Source organism: Cupressus sempervirens, chromosome 11 (assembly GCF_028749045.1).
Source record: "Cupressus sempervirens isolate cs-2001-9-10 chromosome 11, ASM2874904v1, whole genome shotgun sequence".
In the NCBI taxonomy this organism is placed as follows: domain Eukaryota; kingdom Viridiplantae; phylum Streptophyta; class Pinopsida; order Cupressales; family Cupressaceae; genus Cupressus; species Cupressus sempervirens.
The window spans coordinates 407745900-407762157 of record NC_143128.1 but is presented as its reverse complement, the minus strand read 5'-3'; the positions used below and the strand labels follow the sequence as shown (position 1 = coordinate 407762157).

The 16258-nt window shown below is 53.4% G+C and overlaps 26 non-coding genes across 26 annotated transcripts; all 26 read right to left on the bottom strand.

Annotated features, from left to right (window-relative positions):
- Nucleotides 1-458: 458 nt before the first annotated feature.
- On the bottom strand, nucleotides 459-577 carry LOC149529930 (5S ribosomal RNA). Its single transcript, XR_016359370.1, has one exon. It is a non-coding gene; the product is annotated as a 5S ribosomal RNA (ribosomal RNA).
- A 500-nt stretch (nucleotides 578-1077) lies between these two features.
- On the bottom strand, nucleotides 1078-1196 carry LOC149529929 (5S ribosomal RNA). The gene has a single exon (XR_016359527.1). It is a non-coding gene; the product is annotated as a 5S ribosomal RNA (ribosomal RNA).
- Nucleotides 1197-1696: 500 nt separating this feature from the next.
- On the bottom strand, nucleotides 1697-1815 carry LOC149529928 (5S ribosomal RNA). The gene has a single exon (XR_016359564.1). It is a non-coding gene; the product is annotated as a 5S ribosomal RNA (ribosomal RNA).
- Nucleotides 1816-2315: 500 nt separating this feature from the next.
- On the bottom strand, nucleotides 2316-2434 carry LOC149529927 (5S ribosomal RNA). The gene has a single exon (XR_016359533.1). It is a non-coding gene; the product is annotated as a 5S ribosomal RNA (ribosomal RNA).
- A 500-nt stretch (nucleotides 2435-2934) lies between these two features.
- Nucleotides 2935-3053, bottom strand: LOC149529926 (5S ribosomal RNA). The gene has a single exon (XR_016359485.1). It is a non-coding gene; the product is annotated as a 5S ribosomal RNA (ribosomal RNA).
- A 500-nt stretch (nucleotides 3054-3553) lies between these two features.
- Nucleotides 3554-3672, bottom strand: LOC149529925 (5S ribosomal RNA). Its single transcript, XR_016359440.1, has one exon. It is a non-coding gene; the product is annotated as a 5S ribosomal RNA (ribosomal RNA).
- Nucleotides 3673-4172: 500 nt separating this feature from the next.
- Nucleotides 4173-4291, bottom strand: LOC149529924 (5S ribosomal RNA). Its single transcript, XR_016359494.1, has one exon. It is a non-coding gene; the product is annotated as a 5S ribosomal RNA (ribosomal RNA).
- Nucleotides 4292-4791: 500 nt separating this feature from the next.
- Nucleotides 4792-4910, bottom strand: LOC149529923 (5S ribosomal RNA). Its single transcript, XR_016359362.1, has one exon. It is a non-coding gene; the product is annotated as a 5S ribosomal RNA (ribosomal RNA).
- Nucleotides 4911-5410: 500 nt separating this feature from the next.
- LOC149529922 (5S ribosomal RNA) lies at nucleotides 5411-5529 on the bottom strand. The gene has a single exon (XR_016359342.1). It is a non-coding gene; the product is annotated as a 5S ribosomal RNA (ribosomal RNA).
- Nucleotides 5530-6029: 500 nt separating this feature from the next.
- Nucleotides 6030-6148, bottom strand: LOC149529921 (5S ribosomal RNA). Its single transcript, XR_016359537.1, has one exon. It is a non-coding gene; the product is annotated as a 5S ribosomal RNA (ribosomal RNA).
- Nucleotides 6149-6648: 500 nt separating this feature from the next.
- LOC149529920 (5S ribosomal RNA) lies at nucleotides 6649-6767 on the bottom strand. The gene has a single exon (XR_016359331.1). It is a non-coding gene; the product is annotated as a 5S ribosomal RNA (ribosomal RNA).
- A 500-nt stretch (nucleotides 6768-7267) lies between these two features.
- On the bottom strand, nucleotides 7268-7386 carry LOC149529919 (5S ribosomal RNA). Its single transcript, XR_016359341.1, has one exon. It is a non-coding gene; the product is annotated as a 5S ribosomal RNA (ribosomal RNA).
- A 500-nt stretch (nucleotides 7387-7886) lies between these two features.
- LOC149529918 (5S ribosomal RNA) lies at nucleotides 7887-8005 on the bottom strand. The gene has a single exon (XR_016359459.1). It is a non-coding gene; the product is annotated as a 5S ribosomal RNA (ribosomal RNA).
- A 500-nt stretch (nucleotides 8006-8505) lies between these two features.
- LOC149529917 (5S ribosomal RNA) lies at nucleotides 8506-8624 on the bottom strand. Its single transcript, XR_016359493.1, has one exon. It is a non-coding gene; the product is annotated as a 5S ribosomal RNA (ribosomal RNA).
- Nucleotides 8625-9124: 500 nt separating this feature from the next.
- Nucleotides 9125-9243, bottom strand: LOC149529916 (5S ribosomal RNA). The gene has a single exon (XR_016359422.1). It is a non-coding gene; the product is annotated as a 5S ribosomal RNA (ribosomal RNA).
- Nucleotides 9244-9743: 500 nt separating this feature from the next.
- Nucleotides 9744-9862, bottom strand: LOC149529915 (5S ribosomal RNA). Its single transcript, XR_016359369.1, has one exon. It is a non-coding gene; the product is annotated as a 5S ribosomal RNA (ribosomal RNA).
- Nucleotides 9863-10362: 500 nt separating this feature from the next.
- On the bottom strand, nucleotides 10363-10481 carry LOC149529914 (5S ribosomal RNA). The gene has a single exon (XR_016359526.1). It is a non-coding gene; the product is annotated as a 5S ribosomal RNA (ribosomal RNA).
- Nucleotides 10482-10981: 500 nt separating this feature from the next.
- LOC149529913 (5S ribosomal RNA) lies at nucleotides 10982-11100 on the bottom strand. The gene has a single exon (XR_016359552.1). It is a non-coding gene; the product is annotated as a 5S ribosomal RNA (ribosomal RNA).
- A 500-nt stretch (nucleotides 11101-11600) lies between these two features.
- Nucleotides 11601-11719, bottom strand: LOC149529912 (5S ribosomal RNA). Its single transcript, XR_016359532.1, has one exon. It is a non-coding gene; the product is annotated as a 5S ribosomal RNA (ribosomal RNA).
- Nucleotides 11720-12219: 500 nt separating this feature from the next.
- On the bottom strand, nucleotides 12220-12338 carry LOC149529911 (5S ribosomal RNA). The gene has a single exon (XR_016359484.1). It is a non-coding gene; the product is annotated as a 5S ribosomal RNA (ribosomal RNA).
- A 500-nt stretch (nucleotides 12339-12838) lies between these two features.
- On the bottom strand, nucleotides 12839-12957 carry LOC149529910 (5S ribosomal RNA). The gene has a single exon (XR_016359438.1). It is a non-coding gene; the product is annotated as a 5S ribosomal RNA (ribosomal RNA).
- A 500-nt stretch (nucleotides 12958-13457) lies between these two features.
- On the bottom strand, nucleotides 13458-13576 carry LOC149529909 (5S ribosomal RNA). Its single transcript, XR_016359492.1, has one exon. It is a non-coding gene; the product is annotated as a 5S ribosomal RNA (ribosomal RNA).
- A 500-nt stretch (nucleotides 13577-14076) lies between these two features.
- Nucleotides 14077-14195, bottom strand: LOC149529908 (5S ribosomal RNA). Its single transcript, XR_016359381.1, has one exon. It is a non-coding gene; the product is annotated as a 5S ribosomal RNA (ribosomal RNA).
- Nucleotides 14196-14695: 500 nt separating this feature from the next.
- LOC149529907 (5S ribosomal RNA) lies at nucleotides 14696-14814 on the bottom strand. Its single transcript, XR_016359449.1, has one exon. It is a non-coding gene; the product is annotated as a 5S ribosomal RNA (ribosomal RNA).
- Nucleotides 14815-15314: 500 nt separating this feature from the next.
- On the bottom strand, nucleotides 15315-15433 carry LOC149529906 (5S ribosomal RNA). Its single transcript, XR_016359330.1, has one exon. It is a non-coding gene; the product is annotated as a 5S ribosomal RNA (ribosomal RNA).
- A 500-nt stretch (nucleotides 15434-15933) lies between these two features.
- On the bottom strand, nucleotides 15934-16052 carry LOC149529905 (5S ribosomal RNA). Its single transcript, XR_016359340.1, has one exon. It is a non-coding gene; the product is annotated as a 5S ribosomal RNA (ribosomal RNA).
- Between the last annotated feature and the right edge of the window lie 206 nt (nucleotides 16053-16258).

Sequence of the window (16258 nt, the reverse complement as noted above, 5' to 3'; positions counted from 1 at the left end):
GTGCAACCTTGTCTAGGACGCGCGTTATCGAGCACCCAGAATGCACGGGAGAGTAAAGAGCACTCCGACGCTAAGAACGCACCTTATCTAGCGCTCGAAAATTCCCACGTGGACAATTTGGAGAAGAACGGAGATGCGGGTCGAAGGTTATGGCCCTCGAAATTTCTTTGATCAATTTCCCCCATTCATATACGCTTTTATCACAAGAATCAACTGTTGCGCCGACCGTTTCCTCCCCATGGAGATTTCTTTGTTGAGCGATGCGAATTTTACGCCACCCTCAGTGCCCAGAATGCACCTTATCCAGCACTAAGAACGCGCCTTATCGGGCACTCGGAATGAACATGAGTCGGGGTGCGGGAGGTGAAGGAGATGGGCAATTGAAAATGGGCTTTGAGGAGCGCGAGTGCTGTCCCAATGCAACAATGACACGACCGGATGCTCGCAAAAGTGAAAGAAGGGCGCAACACCGGGACTTCCCGGGAGGTCACCCATCCCAGTACTACTCCGGCCCAAGCGCGCTTAACTGCGGAGTTCTGATGGGATCCGGTGCACTAACGCTGGTATGATCGCACCCGACACCAAACTCTCGCACCCTCGTCTTAGCCCATGCCTCATGGTGCAACCTTGTCTAGGACGCGCGTTATCGAGCACCCAGAATGCACGGGAGAGTAAAGAGCACTCCGACGCTAAGAACGCACCTTATCTGGCGCTCGAAAATTCCCACGTGGACAATTTGGAGAAGAACGGAGATGCGGGTCGAAGGTTATGGCCCTCGAAATTTCTTTGATCAATTTCCCCCATTCATATACGCTTTTATCACAAGAATCAACTGTTGCGCCGACCGTTTCCTCCCCATGGAGATTTCTTTGTTGAGCGACGCGAATTTTACGCCACCCTCAGTGCCCAGAATGCACCTTATCCAGCACTAAGAACGCGCCTTATCGGGCACTCGGAATGAACATGAGTCGGGGTGCGGGAGGTGAAGGAGATGGGCGATTGAAAATGGGCTTTGAGGAGCGCGAGTGCTGTCCCAATGCAACAATGACACGACCGGATGCTCGCAAAAGTGAAAGAGGGGTGCAACACCGGGACTTCCCGGGAGGTCACCCATCCCAGTACTACTTCGGCCCGAGCGCGCTTAACTACGGAGTTCTGATGGGATCCGGTGCACTAACGCTGGTATGATCGCACCCGACACCAAACTCTCGCACCCTCGTCTTAGCCCATGCCTCATGGTGCAACCTTGTCTAGGACGCGCGTTATCGAGCACCCAGAATGCACGGGAGAGTAAAGAGCACTCCGACGCTAAGAACGCACCTTATTTGGCGCTCGAAAATTCCCACGTGGACAATTTGGAGAAGAACGGAGATGCGGGTCGAAGGTTATGGCCCTCGAAATTTCTTTGATCAATTTCCCCCATTCATATACGCTTTTATCACAAGAGTCAACTGTTGCGCCGACCATTTCCTCCCCATGGAGATTTCTTTGTTGAGCGACGCGAATTTTACGCCACCCTCAGTGCCCAGAATGCACCTTATCCAGCACTAAGAACGCGCCTTATCGGGCACTCGGAATGAACATGAGTCGGGGTGCGGGAGGTGAAGGAGATGGGCGATTGAAAATGGGCTTTGAGGACCGCGAGTGCATTCCAAATGCAACAATGACACGACCGGATGCTCGCAAAAGTGAAAGAGGGGTGCAACACCGAGACTTCCCGGGAGGTCACCCATCCCAGTACTACTCCGGCCCAAGCGCGCTTAACTGCGGAGTTCTGATGGGATCCGGTGCATTAACGCTGGTATGATCGCACCCGACACCAAACTCTCGCACCCTCGTCTTAGCCCATGCCTCATGGTGCAACCTTGTCTAGGACGCGCGTTATCGAGCACCCAGAATGCACGGGAGATTAAAGAGCACTCCGACGCTAAGAACGCACCTTATCTGGCGCTCGAAAATTCCCACGTGGACAATTTGGAGAAGAACGGAGATGCGGGTCGAAGGTTATGGCCCTCGAAATTTCTTTGATCAATTTCCCCCTTTCATATACGCTTTTATCACAAGAATCAACTGTTGCGCCGACCGTTTCCTCCCCATGGAGATTTCTTTGTTGAGCGACGCGAATTTTACGCCACCCTCAGTGCCCAGAATGCACCTTATCCAGCACTAAGAACGCGCCTTATCGGGCACTCGGAATGAACATGAGTCGGGGTGCGGGAGGTGAAGGAGATGGGCAATTGAAAATGGGCTTTGAGGAGCGCGAGTGCTGTCCCAATGCAACAATGACACGACCGGATGCTCGCAAAAGTGAAAGAAGGGCGCAACACCGGGACTTCCCGGGAGGTCACCCATCCCAGTACTACTCCGGCCCAAGCGCGCTTAACTGCGGAGTTCTGATGGGATCCGGTGCACTAACGCTGGTATGATCGCACCTGACACCAAACTCTCGCACCCTCGTCTTAGCCCATGCCTCATGGTGCAACCTTGTCTAGGACGCGCGTTATCGAGCACCCAGAATGCACGGGAGAGTAAAGAGCACTCCGACGCTAAGAACGCACCTTATCTGGCGCTCGAAAATTCCCACGTGGACAATTTGGAGAAGAACGGAGATGCGGGTCGAAGGTTATGGCCCTCGAAATTTCTTTGATCAATTTCCCCCATTCATATACGCTTTTATCACAAGAATCAACTGTTGCGCCGACCGTTTCCTCCCCATGGAGATTTCTTTGTTGAGCGACGCGAATTTTACGCCACCCTCAGTGCCCAGAATGCACCTTATCCAGCACTAAGAACGCGCCTTATCGGGCACTCGGAATGAACATGAGTCGGGGTGCGGGAGGTGAAGGAGATGGGCGATTGAAAATGGGCTTTGAGGAGCGCAAGTGCTGTCCCAATGCAACAATGACACGACCGGATGCTCGCAAAAGTGAAAGAGGGGTGCAACACCAGGACTTCCCGGGAGGTCACCCATCCCAGTACTACTTCGGCCCGAGCGCGCTTAACTGCGGAGTTCTGATGGGATCCGGTGCACTAACGCTGGTATGATCGCACCCGACACCAAACTCTCGCACCCTCGTCTTAGCCCATGCCTCATGGTGCAACCTTGTCTAGGACGCGCGTTATCGAGCACCCAGAATGCACGGGAGAGTAAAGAGCACTCCGACGCTAAGAACGCACCTTATTTGGCGCTCGAAAATTCCCACGTGGACAATTTGGAGAAGAACGGAGATGCGGGTCGAAGGTTATGGCCCTCGAAATTTCTTTGATCAATTTCCCCCATTCATATACGCTTTTATCACAAGAGTCAACTGTTGCGCCGACCGTTTCCTCCCCATGGAGATTTCTTTGTTGAGCGACGCGAATTTTACGCCACCCTCAGTGCCCAGAATGCACCTTATCCAGCACTAAGAACGCGCCTTATCGGGCACTCGGAATGAACATGAGTCGGGGTGCGGGAGGTGAAGGAGATGGGCGATTGAAAATGGGCTTTGAGGACCGCGAGTGCATTCCAAATGCAACAATGACACGACCGGATGCTCGCAAAAGTGAAAGAGGGGTGCAACACCGAGACTTCCCGGGAGGTCACCCATCCCAGTACTACTCCGGCCCAAGCGCGCTTAACTGCGGAGTTCTGATGGGATCCGGTGCATTAACGCTGGTATGATCGCAACCGACACCAAACTCTCGCACCCTCGTCTTAGCCCATGCCTCATGGTGCAACCTTGTCTAGGACGCGCGTTATCGAGCACCCAGAATGCACGGGAGATTAAAGAGCACTCCGACGCTAAGAACGCACCTTATCTGGCGCTCGAAAATTCCCACGTGGACAATTTGGAGAAGAACGGAGATGCGGGTCGAAGGTTATGGCCCTCGAAATTTCTTTGATCAATTTCCCCCATTCATATACGCTTTTATCACAAGAATCAACTGTTGCGCCGACCGTTTCCTCCCCATGGAGATTTCTTTGTTGAGCGACGCGAATTTTACGCCACCCTCAGTGCCCAGAATGCACCTTATCCAGCACTAAGAACGCGCCTTATCGGGCACTCGGAATGAACATGAGTCGGGGTGCGGGAGGTGAAGGAGATGGGCAATTGAAAATGGGCTTTGAGGAGCGCGAGTGCTGTCCCAATGCAACAATGACACGACCGGATGCTCGCAAAAGTGAAAGAAGGGCGCAACACCGGGACTTCCCGGGAGGTCACCCATCCCAGTACTACTCCGGCCCAAGCGCGCTTAACTGCAGAGTTCTGATGGGATCCGGTGCACTAACGCTGGTATGATCGCACCCGACACCAAACTCTCGCACCCTCGTCTTAGCCCATGCCTCATGGTGCAACCTTGTCTAGGACGCGCGTTATCGAGCACCCAGAATGCACGGGAGAGTAAAGAGCACTCCGACGCTAAGAACGCACCTTATCTGGCGCTCGAAAATTCCCACGTGGACAATTTGGAGAAGAACGGAGATGCGGGTCGAAGGTTATGGCCCTCGAAATTTCTTTGATCAATTTCCCCCATTCATATACGCTTTTATCACAAGAATCAACTGTTGCGCCGACCGTTTCCTCCCCATGGAGATTTCTTTGTTGAGCGACGCGAATTTTACGCCACCCTCAGTGCCCAGAATGCACCTTATCCAGCACTAAGAACGCGCCTTATCGGGCACTCGGAATGAACATGAGTCGGGGTGCGGGAGGTGAAGGAGATGGGCGATTGAAAATGGGCTTTGAGGAGCACGAGTGCTGTCCCAATGCAACAATGAGACGATCGGATGCTCGCAAAAGTGAAAGAGGGGTGCAACACCGGGACTTCCCGGGAGGTCACCCATCCTAGTACTACTCCGGCCCCAGCGCGCTTAACTGCGGAGTTCTGATGGGATCCGGTGCACTAACGCTGGTATGATCGCACCCGACACCAAACTCTCGCACCCTCGTCTTAGCCCATGCCTCATGGTGCAACCTTGTCTAGGACGCGCGTTATCGAGCACCCAGAATGCACGGGAGAGTAAAGAGCACACCGACGCTAAGAACGCACCTTATTTGGCGCTCGAAAATTCCCACGTGGACAATTTGGAGAAGAACGGAGATGCGGGTCGAAGGTTATGGCCCTCGAAATTTCTTTGATCAATTTCCCCCATTCATATACGCTTTTATCACTAGAATCAACTGTTGCGCCGACCGTTTCCTCCCCATGGAGATTTCTTTGTTGAGCGACGTGAATTTTACGCCACCCTCAGTGCCCAGAATGCACCTTATCCAGCACTAAGAACGCGCCTTATCGGGCACTCGGAATGAACATGAGTCGGGGTGCGGGAGGTGAAGGAGATGGGCGATTGAAAATGGGCTTTGAGGAGCGCGAGTGCTGTCCCAATGCAACAATGACACGACCGGATGCTCGCAAAAGTGAAAGAAGGGTGCAACACCGGGACTTCCCGAGAGGTCACCCATCCCAGTACTACTCCGGCCCAAGCGCGCTTAACTGCGGAGTTCTGATGGGATCCGGTGCACTAACGCTGGTATGATCGCACCCGACACCAAACTCTCGCACCCTCGTCTTAGCCCATGCCTCATGGTGCAACCTTGTCTAGGACGCGCGTTATCGAGCACCCAGAATGCACGGGAGAGTAAAGAGCACTCCGACGCTAAGAACGCACCTTATCTGGCGCTCGAAAATTCCCACGTGGACAATTTGGAGAAGAACGGAGATGCGGGTCGAAGGTTATGGCCCTTGAAATTTCTTTGATCAATTTCCCCCATTCATATACGCTTTTATCACAAGAATCAACTGTTGCGCCGACCGTTTCCTCCCCATGGAGATTTCTTTGTTGAGCGACGTGAATTTTACGCCACCCTCAGTGCCCAGAATGCACCTTATCCAGCACTAAGAACGCGCCTTATCGGGCACTCAGAATGAACATGAGTCGGGGTGCGGGAGGTGAAGGAGATGGGCGATTGAAAATGGGCTTTGAGGAGCGCGAGTGCTGTCCCAATGCAACAATGACACGACCGGATGCTCGCAAAAGTGAAAGAGGGGTGCAACACCGGGACTTCCCGGGAGGTCACTCATCCCAGTACTACTCCGGCCCGAGCGCGCTTAACTGCGGAGTTCTGATGGGATCCGGTGCACTAACGCTGGTATGATCGCACCCGACACCAAACTCTCGCACCCTCGTCTTAGCCCATGCCTCATGGTGCAACCTTGTCTAGGACGCGCGTTATCGAGCACCCAGAATGCACGGGAGAGTAAAGAGCACTCCGACGCTAAGAACGCACCTTATTTGGCGCTCGAAAATTCCCACGTGGACAATTTGGAGAAGAACGGAGATGCGGGTCGAAGGTTATGGCCCTCGAAATTTCTTTGATCAATTTCCCCAATTCATATACGCTTTTATCACAAGAGTCAACTGTTGCGCCGACCGTTTCCTCCCCATGGAGATTTCTTTGTTGAGCGACGCGAATTTTACGCCACCCTCAGTGCCCAGAATGCACCTTATCCAGCACTAAGAACGCGCCTTATCGGGCACTCGGAATGAACATGAGTCGGGGTGCGGGAGGTGAAGGAGATGGGCGATTGAAAATGGGCTTTGAGGAGCACGAGTGCTGTCCCAATGCAACAATGAGACGATCGGATGCTCGCAAAAGTGAAAGAGGGGTGCAACACCGGGACTTCCCGGGAGGTCACCCATCCTAGTACTACTCCGGCCCAAGCGCGCTTAACTGCGGAGTTCTGATGGGATCCGGTGCACTAACGCTGGTATGATCGCACCCGACACCAAACTCTCGCACCCTCGTCTTAGCCCATGCCTCATGGTGCAACCTTGTCTAGGACGCGCGTTATCGAGCACCCAGAATGCACGGGAGAGTAAAGAGCACACCGACGCTAAGAACGCACCTTATTTGGCGCTCGAAAATTCCCACGTGGACAATTTGGAGAAGAACGGAGATGCGGGTCGAAGGTTATGGCCCTCGAAATTTCTTTGATCAATTTCCCCCATTCATATACGCTTTTATCACTAGAATCAACTGTTGCGCCGACCGTTTCCTCCCCATGGAGATTTCTTTGTTGAGCGACGCGAATTTTACGCCACCCTCAGTGCCCAGAATGCACCTTATCCAGCACTAAGAACGCGCCTTATCGGGCACTCGGAATGAACATGAGTCGGGGTGCGGGAGGTGAAGGAGATGGGCGATTGAAAATGGGCTTTGAGGAGCGCGAGTGCTGTCCCAATGCAACAATGACACGACCGGATGCTCGCAAAAGTGAAAGAAGGGTGCAACACCGGGACTTCCCGAGAGGTCACCCATCCCAGTACTACTCCGGCCCAAGCGCGCTTAACTGCGGAGTTCTGATGGGATCCGGTGCACTAACGCTGGTATGATCGCACCCGACACCAAACTCTCGCACCCTCGTCTTAGCCCATGCCTCATGGTGCAACCTTGTCTAGGACGCGCGTTATCGAGCACCCAGAATGCACGGGAGAGTAAAGAGCACTCCGACGCTAAGAACGCACCTTATCTGGCGCTCGAAAATTCCCACGTGGACAATTTGGAGAAGAACGGAGATGCGGGTCGAAGGTTATGGCCCTCAAAATTTCTTTGATCAATTTCCCCCATTCATATACGCTTTTATCACAAGAATCAACTGTTGCGCCGACCGTTTCCTCCCCATGGAGATTTCATTGTTGAGCGACGCGAATTTTACGCCACCCTCAGTGCCCAGAATGCACCTTATCCAGCACTAAGAACGCGCCTTATCGGGCACTCGGAATGAACATGAGTCAGGGTGCGGGAGGTGAAGGAGATGGGCGATTGAAAATGGGCTTTGAGGAGCGCGAGTGCATTCCCAATGCAACAATGACACGACAGGATGCTCGCAAAAGAGAAAGAGGGGTGCAACACCGGGACTTCCCGGGAGGTCACCCATCCCAGTACTACTCCGGCCCAAGCGCGCTTAACTGCGGAGTTCTGATGGGATCTGGTGCACTAACGCTGGTATGATCGCACCCGACACCAAACTCTCGCACCCTCGTCTTAGCCCATGCCTCATGGTGCAACCTTGTCTAGGACGCGCGTTATCGAGCACCCAGAATGCACGGGAGAGTAAAGAGCACTCCGACGCTAAGAACGCACCTTATCTGGCGATCGAAAATTCCCACGTGGACAATTTGGAGATGAACGGAGATGCGGGTCGAAGGTTATGGCCTTCGAAATTTCTTTGATCAATTTCCCCCATTCATATACGCTTTTATCACAAGAATCAACTGTTGCGCTGACCGTTTCCTCCCCATGGAGATTTCTTTGTTGAGCGACGCGAATTTTACGCCACCCTCAGTGCCCAGAATGCACCTTATCCAGCACTAAGAACGCGCCTTATCGGGCACTCGGAATGAACATGAGTCGGGGTGCGGGAGGTGAAGGAGATGGGCGATTGAAAATGGGCTTTGAGGAGCGCGAGTGCTGTCCCAATGCAACAATGACACGACCGGATGCTCGCAAAAGTGAAAGAAGGGCGCAACACCGGGACTTCCCGGGAGGTCACCCATCCCAGTACTACTCCGGCCCAAGCGCGCTTAACTGCAGAGTTCTGATGGGATCCGGTGCACTAACGCTGGTATGATCGCACCCGACACTAAACTCTCGCACCCTCGTCTTAGCCCATGCCTCATGGTGCAACCTTGTCTAGGACGCGCGTTATCGAGCACCCAGAATGCACGGGAGAGTAAAGAGCACTCCGACGCTAAGAACGCACCTTATCTGGCGCTCGAAAATTCCCACGTGGACAATTTGGAGAAGAACGGAGATGCGGGTCGAAGGTTATGGCCCTCGAAATTTCTTTGATCAATTTCCCCCATTCATATACGCTTTTATCACAAGAATCAACTGTTGCGCCGACCGTTTCCTCCCCATGGAGATTTCTTTGTTGAGCGACGCGAATTTTACGCCACCCTCAGTGCCCAGAATGCACCTTATCCAGCACTAAGAACGCGCCTTATCGGGCACTCGGAATGAACATGAGTCGGGGTGCGGGAGGTGAAGGAGATGGGCGATTGAAAATGGGCTTTGAGGAGCGCGAGTGCTGTCCCAATGCAACAATGACACGACCGGATGCTCGCAAAAGTGAAAGAAGGGTGCAACACCGAGACTTCCCGGGAGGTCACCCATCCCAGTACTACTCCGGCCCGAGCGCGCTTAACTGCGGAGTTCTGATGGGATCCGGTGCACTAACGCTGGTATGATCGCACCCGACACCAAACTCTCGCACCCTCGTCTTAGCCCATGCCTCATGGTGCAACCTTGTCTAGGACGCGCGTTATCGAGCACCCAGAATGCACGGGAGAGTAAAGAGCACTCCGACGCTAAGAACGCACCTTATCTAGCGCTCGAAAATTCCCACGTGGACAATTTGGAGAAGAACGGAGATGCGGGTCGAAGGTTATGGCCCTCGAAATTTCTTTGATCAATTTCCCCCATTCATATACGCTTTTATCACAAGAATCAACTGTTGCGCCGACCGTTTCCTCCCCATGGAGATTTCTTTGTTGAGCGATGCGAATTTTACGCCACCCTCAGTGCCCAGAATGCACCTTATCCAGCACTAAGAACGCGCCTTATCGGGCACTCGGAATGAACATGAGTCGGGGTGCGGGAGGTGAAGGAGATGGGCAATTGAAAATGGGCTTTGAGGAGCGCGAGTGCTGTCCCAATGCAACAATGACACGACCGGATGCTCGCAAAAGTGAAAGAAGGGCGCAACACCGGGACTTCCCGGGAGGTCACCCATCCCAGTACTACTCCGGCCCAAGCGCGCTTAACTGCGGAGTTCTGATGGGATCCGGTGCACTAACGCTGGTATGATCGCACCCGACACCAAACTCTCGCACCCTCGTCTTAGCCCATGCCTCATGGTGCAACCTTGTCTAGGACGCGCGTTATCGAGCACCCAGAATGCACGGGAGAGTAAAGAGCACTCCGACGCTAAGAACGCACCTTATCTGGCGCTCGAAAATTCCCACGTGGACAATTTGGAGAAGAACGGAGATGCGGGTCGAAGGTTATGGCCCTCGAAATTTCTTTGATCAATTTCCCCCATTCATATACGCTTTTATCACAAGAATCAACTGTTGCGCCGACCGTTTCCTCCCCATGGAGATTTCTTTGTTGAGCGACGCGAATTTTACGCCACCCTCAGTGCCCAGAATGCACCTTATCCAGCACTAAGAACGCGCCTTATCGGGCACTCGGAATGAACATGAGTCGGGGTGCGGGAGGTGAAGGAGATGGGCGATTGAAAATGGGCTTTGAGGAGCGCGAGTGCTGTCCCAATGCAACAATGACACGACCGGATGCTCGCAAAAGTGAAAGAGGGGTGCAACACCGGGACTTCCCGGGAGGTCACCCATCCCAGTACTACTTCGGCCCGAGCGCGCTTAACTACGGAGTTCTGATGGGATCCGGTGCACTAACGCTGGTATGATCGCACCCGACACCAAACTCTCGCACCCTCGTCTTAGCCCATGCCTCATGGTGCAACCTTGTCTAGGACGCGCGTTATCGAGCACCCAGAATGCACGGGAGAGTAAAGAGCACTCCGACGCTAAGAACGCACCTTATTTGGCGCTCGAAAATTCCCACGTGGACAATTTGGAGAAGAACGGAGATGCGGGTCGAAGGTTATGGCCCTCGAAATTTCTTTGATCAATTTCCCCCATTCATATACGCTTTTATCACAAGAGTCAACTGTTGCGCCGACCGTTTCCTCCCCATGGAGATTTCTTTGTTGAGCGACGCGAATTTTACGCCACCCTCAGTGCCCAGAATGCACCTTATCCAGCACTAAGAACGCGCCTTATCGGGCACTCGGAATGAACATGAGTCGGGGTGCGGGAGGTGAAGGAGATGGGCGATTGAAAATGGGCTTTGAGGACCGCGAGTGCATTCCAAATGCAACAATGACACGACCGGATGCTCGCAAAAGTGAAAGAGGGGTGCAACACCGAGACTTCCCGGGAGGTCACCCATCCCAGTACTACTCCGGCCCAAGCGCGCTTAACTGCGGAGTTCTGATGGGATCCGGTGCATTAACGCTGGTATGATCGCACCCGACACCAAACTCTCGCACCCTCGTCTTAGCCCATGCCTCATGGTGCAACCTTGTCTAGGACGCGCGTTATCGAGCACCCAGAATGCACGGGAGATTAAAGAGCACTCCGACGCTAAGAACGCACCTTATCTGGCGCTCGAAAATTCCCACGTGGACAATTTGGAGAAGAACGGAGATGCGGGTCGAAGGTTATGGCCCTCGAAATTTCTTTGATCAATTTCCCCCTTTCATATACGCTTTTATCACAAGAATCAACTGTTGCGCCGACCGTTTCCTCCCCATGGAGATTTCTTTGTTGAGCGACGCGAATTTTACGCCACCCTCAGTGCCCAGAATGCACCTTATCCAGCACTAAGAACGCGCCTTATCGGGCACTCGGAATGAACATGAGTCGGGGTGCGGGAGGTGAAGGAGATGGGCAATTGAAAATGGGCTTTGAGGAGCGCGAGTGCTGTCCCAATGCAACAATGACACGACCGGATGCTCGCAAAAGTGAAAGAAGGGCGCAACACCGGGACTTCCCGGGAGGTCACCCATCCCAGTACTACTCCGGCCCAAGCGCGCTTAACTGCGGAGTTCTGATGGGATCCGGTGCACTAACGCTGGTATGATCGCACCTGACACCAAACTCTCGCACCCTCGTCTTAGCCCATGCCTCATGGTGCAACCTTGTCTAGGACGCGCGTTATCGAGCACCCAGAATGCACGGGAGAGTAAAGAGCACTCCGACGCTAAGAACGCACCTTATCTGGCGCTCGAAAATTCCCACGTGGACAATTTGGAGAAGAACGGAGATGCGGGTCGAAGGTTATGGCCCTCGAAATTTCTTTGATCAATTTCCCCCATTCATATACGCTTTTATCACAAGAATCAACTGTTGCGCCGACCGTTTCCTCCCCATGGAGATTTCTTTGTTGAGCGACGCGAATTTTACGCCACCCTCAGTGCCCAGAATGCACCTTATCCAGCACTAAGAACGCGCCTTATCGGGCACTCGGAATGAACATGAGTCGGGGTGCGGGAGGTGAAGGAGATGGGCGATTGAAAATGGGCTTTGAGGAGCGCAAGTGCTGTCCCAATGCAACAATGACACGACCGGATGCTCGCAAAAGTGAAAGAGGGGTGCAACACCAGGACTTCCCGGGAGGTCACCCATCCCAGTACTACTTCGGCCCGAGCGCGCTTAACTGCGGAGTTCTGATGGGATCCGGTGCACTAACGCTGGTATGATCGCACCCGACACCAAACTCTCGCACCCTCGTCTTAGCCCATGCCTCATGGTGCAACCTTGTCTAGGACGCGCGTTATCGAGCACCCAGAATGCACGGGAGAGTAAAGAGCACTCCGACGCTAAGAACGCACCTTATTTGGCGCTCGAAAATTCCCACGTGGACAATTTGGAGAAGAACGGAGATGCGGGTCGAAGGTTATGGCCCTCGAAATTTCTTTGATCAATTTCCCCCATTCATATACGCTTTTATCACAAGAGTCAACTGTTGCGCCGACCGTTTCCTCCCCATGGAGATTTCTTTGTTGAGCGACGCGAATTTTACGCCACCCTCAGTGCCCAGAATGCACCTTATCCAGCACTAAGAACGCGCCTTATCGGGCACTCGGAATGAACATGAGTCGGGGTGCGGGAGGTGAAGGAGATGGGCGATTGAAAATGGGCTTTGAGGACCGCGAGTGCATTCCAAATGCAACAATGACACGACCGGATGCTCGCAAAAGTGAAAGAGGGGTGCAACACCGAGACTTCCCGGGAGGTCACCCATCCCAGTACTACTCCGGCCCAAGCGCGCTTAACTGCGGAGTTCTGATGGGATCCGGTGCATTAACGCTGGTATGATCGCAACCGACACCAAACTCTCGCACCCTCGTCTTAGCCCATGCCTCATGGTGCAACCTTGTCTAGGACGCGCGTTATCGAGCACCCAGAATGCACGGGAGATTAAAGAGCACTCCGACGCTAAGAACGCACCTTATCTGGCGCTCGAAAATTCCCACGTGGACAATTTGGAGAAGAACGGAGATGCGGGTCGAAGGTTATGGCCCTCGAAATTTCTTTGATCAATTTCCCCCATTCATATACGCTTTTATCACAAGAATCAACTGTTGCGCCGACCGTTTCCTCCCCATGGAGATTTCTTTGTTGAGCGACGCGAATTTTACGCCACCCTCAGTGCCCAGAATGCACCTTATCCAGCACTAAGAACGCGCCTTATCGGGCACTCGGAATGAACATGAGTCGGGGTGCGGGAGGTGAAGGAGATGGGCAATTGAAAATGGGCTTTGAGGAGCGCGAGTGCTGTCCCAATGCAACAATGACACGACCGGATGCTCGCAAAAGTGAAAGAAGGGCGCAACACCGGGACTTCCCGGGAGGTCACCCATCCCAGTACTACTCCGGCCCAAGCGCGCTTAACTGCAGAGTTCTGATGGGATCCGGTGCACTAACGCTGGTATGATCGCACCCGACACCAAACTCTCGCACCCTCGTCTTAGCCCATGCCTCATGGTGCAACCTTGTCTAGGACGCGCGTTATCGAGCACCCAGAATGCACGGGAGAGTAAAGAGCACTCCGACGCTAAGAACGCACCTTATCTGGCGCTCGAAAATTCCCACGTGGACAATTTGGAGAAGAACGGAGATGCGGGTCGAAGGTTATGGCCCTCGAAATTTCTTTGATCAATTTCCCCCATTCATATACGCTTTTATCACAAGAGTCAACTGTTGCGCCGACCGTTTCCTCCCCATGGAGATTTCTTTGTTGAGCGACGCGAATTTTACGCCACCCTCAGTGCCCAGAATGCACCTTATCCAGCACTAAGAACGCGCCTTATCGGGCACTCGGAATGAACATGAGTCGGGGTGCGGGAGGTGAAGGAGATGGGCGATTGAAAATGGGCTTTGAGGACCGCGAGTGCATTCCAAATGCAACAATGACACGACCGGATGCTCGCAAAAGTGAAAGAGGGGTGCAACACCGAGACTTCCCGGGAGGTCACCCATCCCAGTACTACTCCGGCCCAAGCGCGCTTAACTGCGGAGTTCTGATGGGATCCGGTGCACTAACGCTGGTATGATCGCACCCGACACCAAACTCTCGCACCCTCGTCTTAGCCCATGCCTCATGGTGCAACCTTGTCTAGGACGCGCGTTATCGAGCACCCAGAATGCACGGGAGAGTAAAGAGCACACCGACGCTAAGAACGCACCTTATTTGGCGCTCGAAAATTCCCACGTGGACAATTTGGAGAAGAACGGAGATGCGGGTCGAAGGTTATGGCCCTCGAAATTTCTTTGATCAATTTCCCCCATTCATATACGCTTTTATCACAAGAATCAACTGTTGCGCCGACCGTTTCCTCCCCATGGAGATTTCTTTGTTGAGCGACGCGAATTTTACGCCACCCTCAGTGCCCAGAATGCACCTTATCCAGCACTAAGAACGCGCCTTATCGGGCACTCGGAATGAACATGAGTCGGGGTGCGGGAGGTGAAGGAGATGGGCGATTGAAAATGGGCTTTGAGGAGCGCGAGTGCTGTCCCAATGCAACAATGACACGACCGGATGCTCGCAAAAGTGAAAGAAGGGTGCAACACCGGGACTTCCCGAGAGGTCACCCATCCCAGTACTACTCCGGCCCAAGCGCGCTTAACTGCAGAGTTCTGATGGGATCCGGTGCACTAACGCTGGTATGATCGCACCCGACACCAAACTCTCGCACCCTCGTCTTAGCCCATGCCTCATGGTGCAACCTTGTCTAGGACGCGCGTTATCGAGCACCCAGAATGCACGGGAGAGTAAAGAGCACTCCGACGCTAAGAACGCACCTTATCTGGCGCTCGAAAATTCCCACGTGGACAATTTGGAGAAGAACGGAGATGCGGGTCGAAGGTTATGGCCCTCGAAATTTCTTTGATCAATTTCCCCCATTCATATACGCTTTTATCACAAGAATCAACTGTTGCGCCGACCGTTTCCTCCCCATGGAGATTTCTTAGTTGAGCGACGCGAATTTTACGCCACCCTCAGTGCCCAGAATGCACCTTATCCAGCACTAAGAACGCGCCTTATCGGGCACTCGGAATGAACATGAGTCGGGGTGCGGGAGGTGAAGGAGATGGGCGATTGAAAATGGGCTTTGAGGAGCACGAGTGCTGTCCCAATGCAACAATGAGACGATCGGATGCTCGCAAAAGTGAAAGAGGGGTGCAACACCGGGACTTCCCGGGAGGTCACCCATCCTAGTACTACTCCGGCCCAAGCGCGCTTAACTGCGGAGTTCTGATGGGATCCGGTGCACTAACGCTGGTATGATCGCACCCGACACCAAACTCTCGCACCCTCGTCTTAGCCCATGCCTCATGGTGCAACCTTGTCTAGGACGCGCGTTATCGAGCACCCAGAATGCACGGGAGAGTAAAGAGCACACCGACGCTAAGAACGCACCTTATTTGGCGCTCGAAAATTCCCACGTGGACAATTTGGAGAAGAACGGAGATGCGGGTCGAAGGTTATGGCCCTCGAAATTTCTTTGATCAATTTCCCCCATTCATATACGCTTTTATCACTAGAATCAACTGTTGCGCCGACCGTTTCCTCCCCATGGAGATTTCTTTGTTGAGCGACGTGAATTTTACGCCACCCTCAGTGCCCAGAATGCACCTTATCCAGCACTAAGAACGCGCCTTATCGGGCACTCGGAATGAACATGAGTCGGGGTGCGGGAGGTGAAGGAGATGGGCGATTGAAAATGGGCTTTGAGGAGCGCGAGTGCTGTCCCAATGCAACAATGACACGACCGGATGCTCGCAAAAGTGAAAGAAGGGTGCAACACCGGGACTTCCCGAGAGGTCACCCATCCCAGTACTACTCCGGCCCAAGCGCGCTTAACTGCGGAGTTCTGATGGGATCCGGTGCACTAACGCTGGTATGATCGCACCCGACACCAAACTCTCGCACCCTCGTCTTAGCCCATGCCTCATGGTGCAACCTTGTCTAGGACGCGCGTTATCGAGCACCCAGAATGCACGGGAGAGTAAAGAGCACTCCGACGCTAAGAACGCACCTTATCTGGCGCTCGAAAATTCCCACGTGGACAATTTGGAGAAGAACGGAGATGCGGGTCGAAGGTTATGGCCCTCGAAATT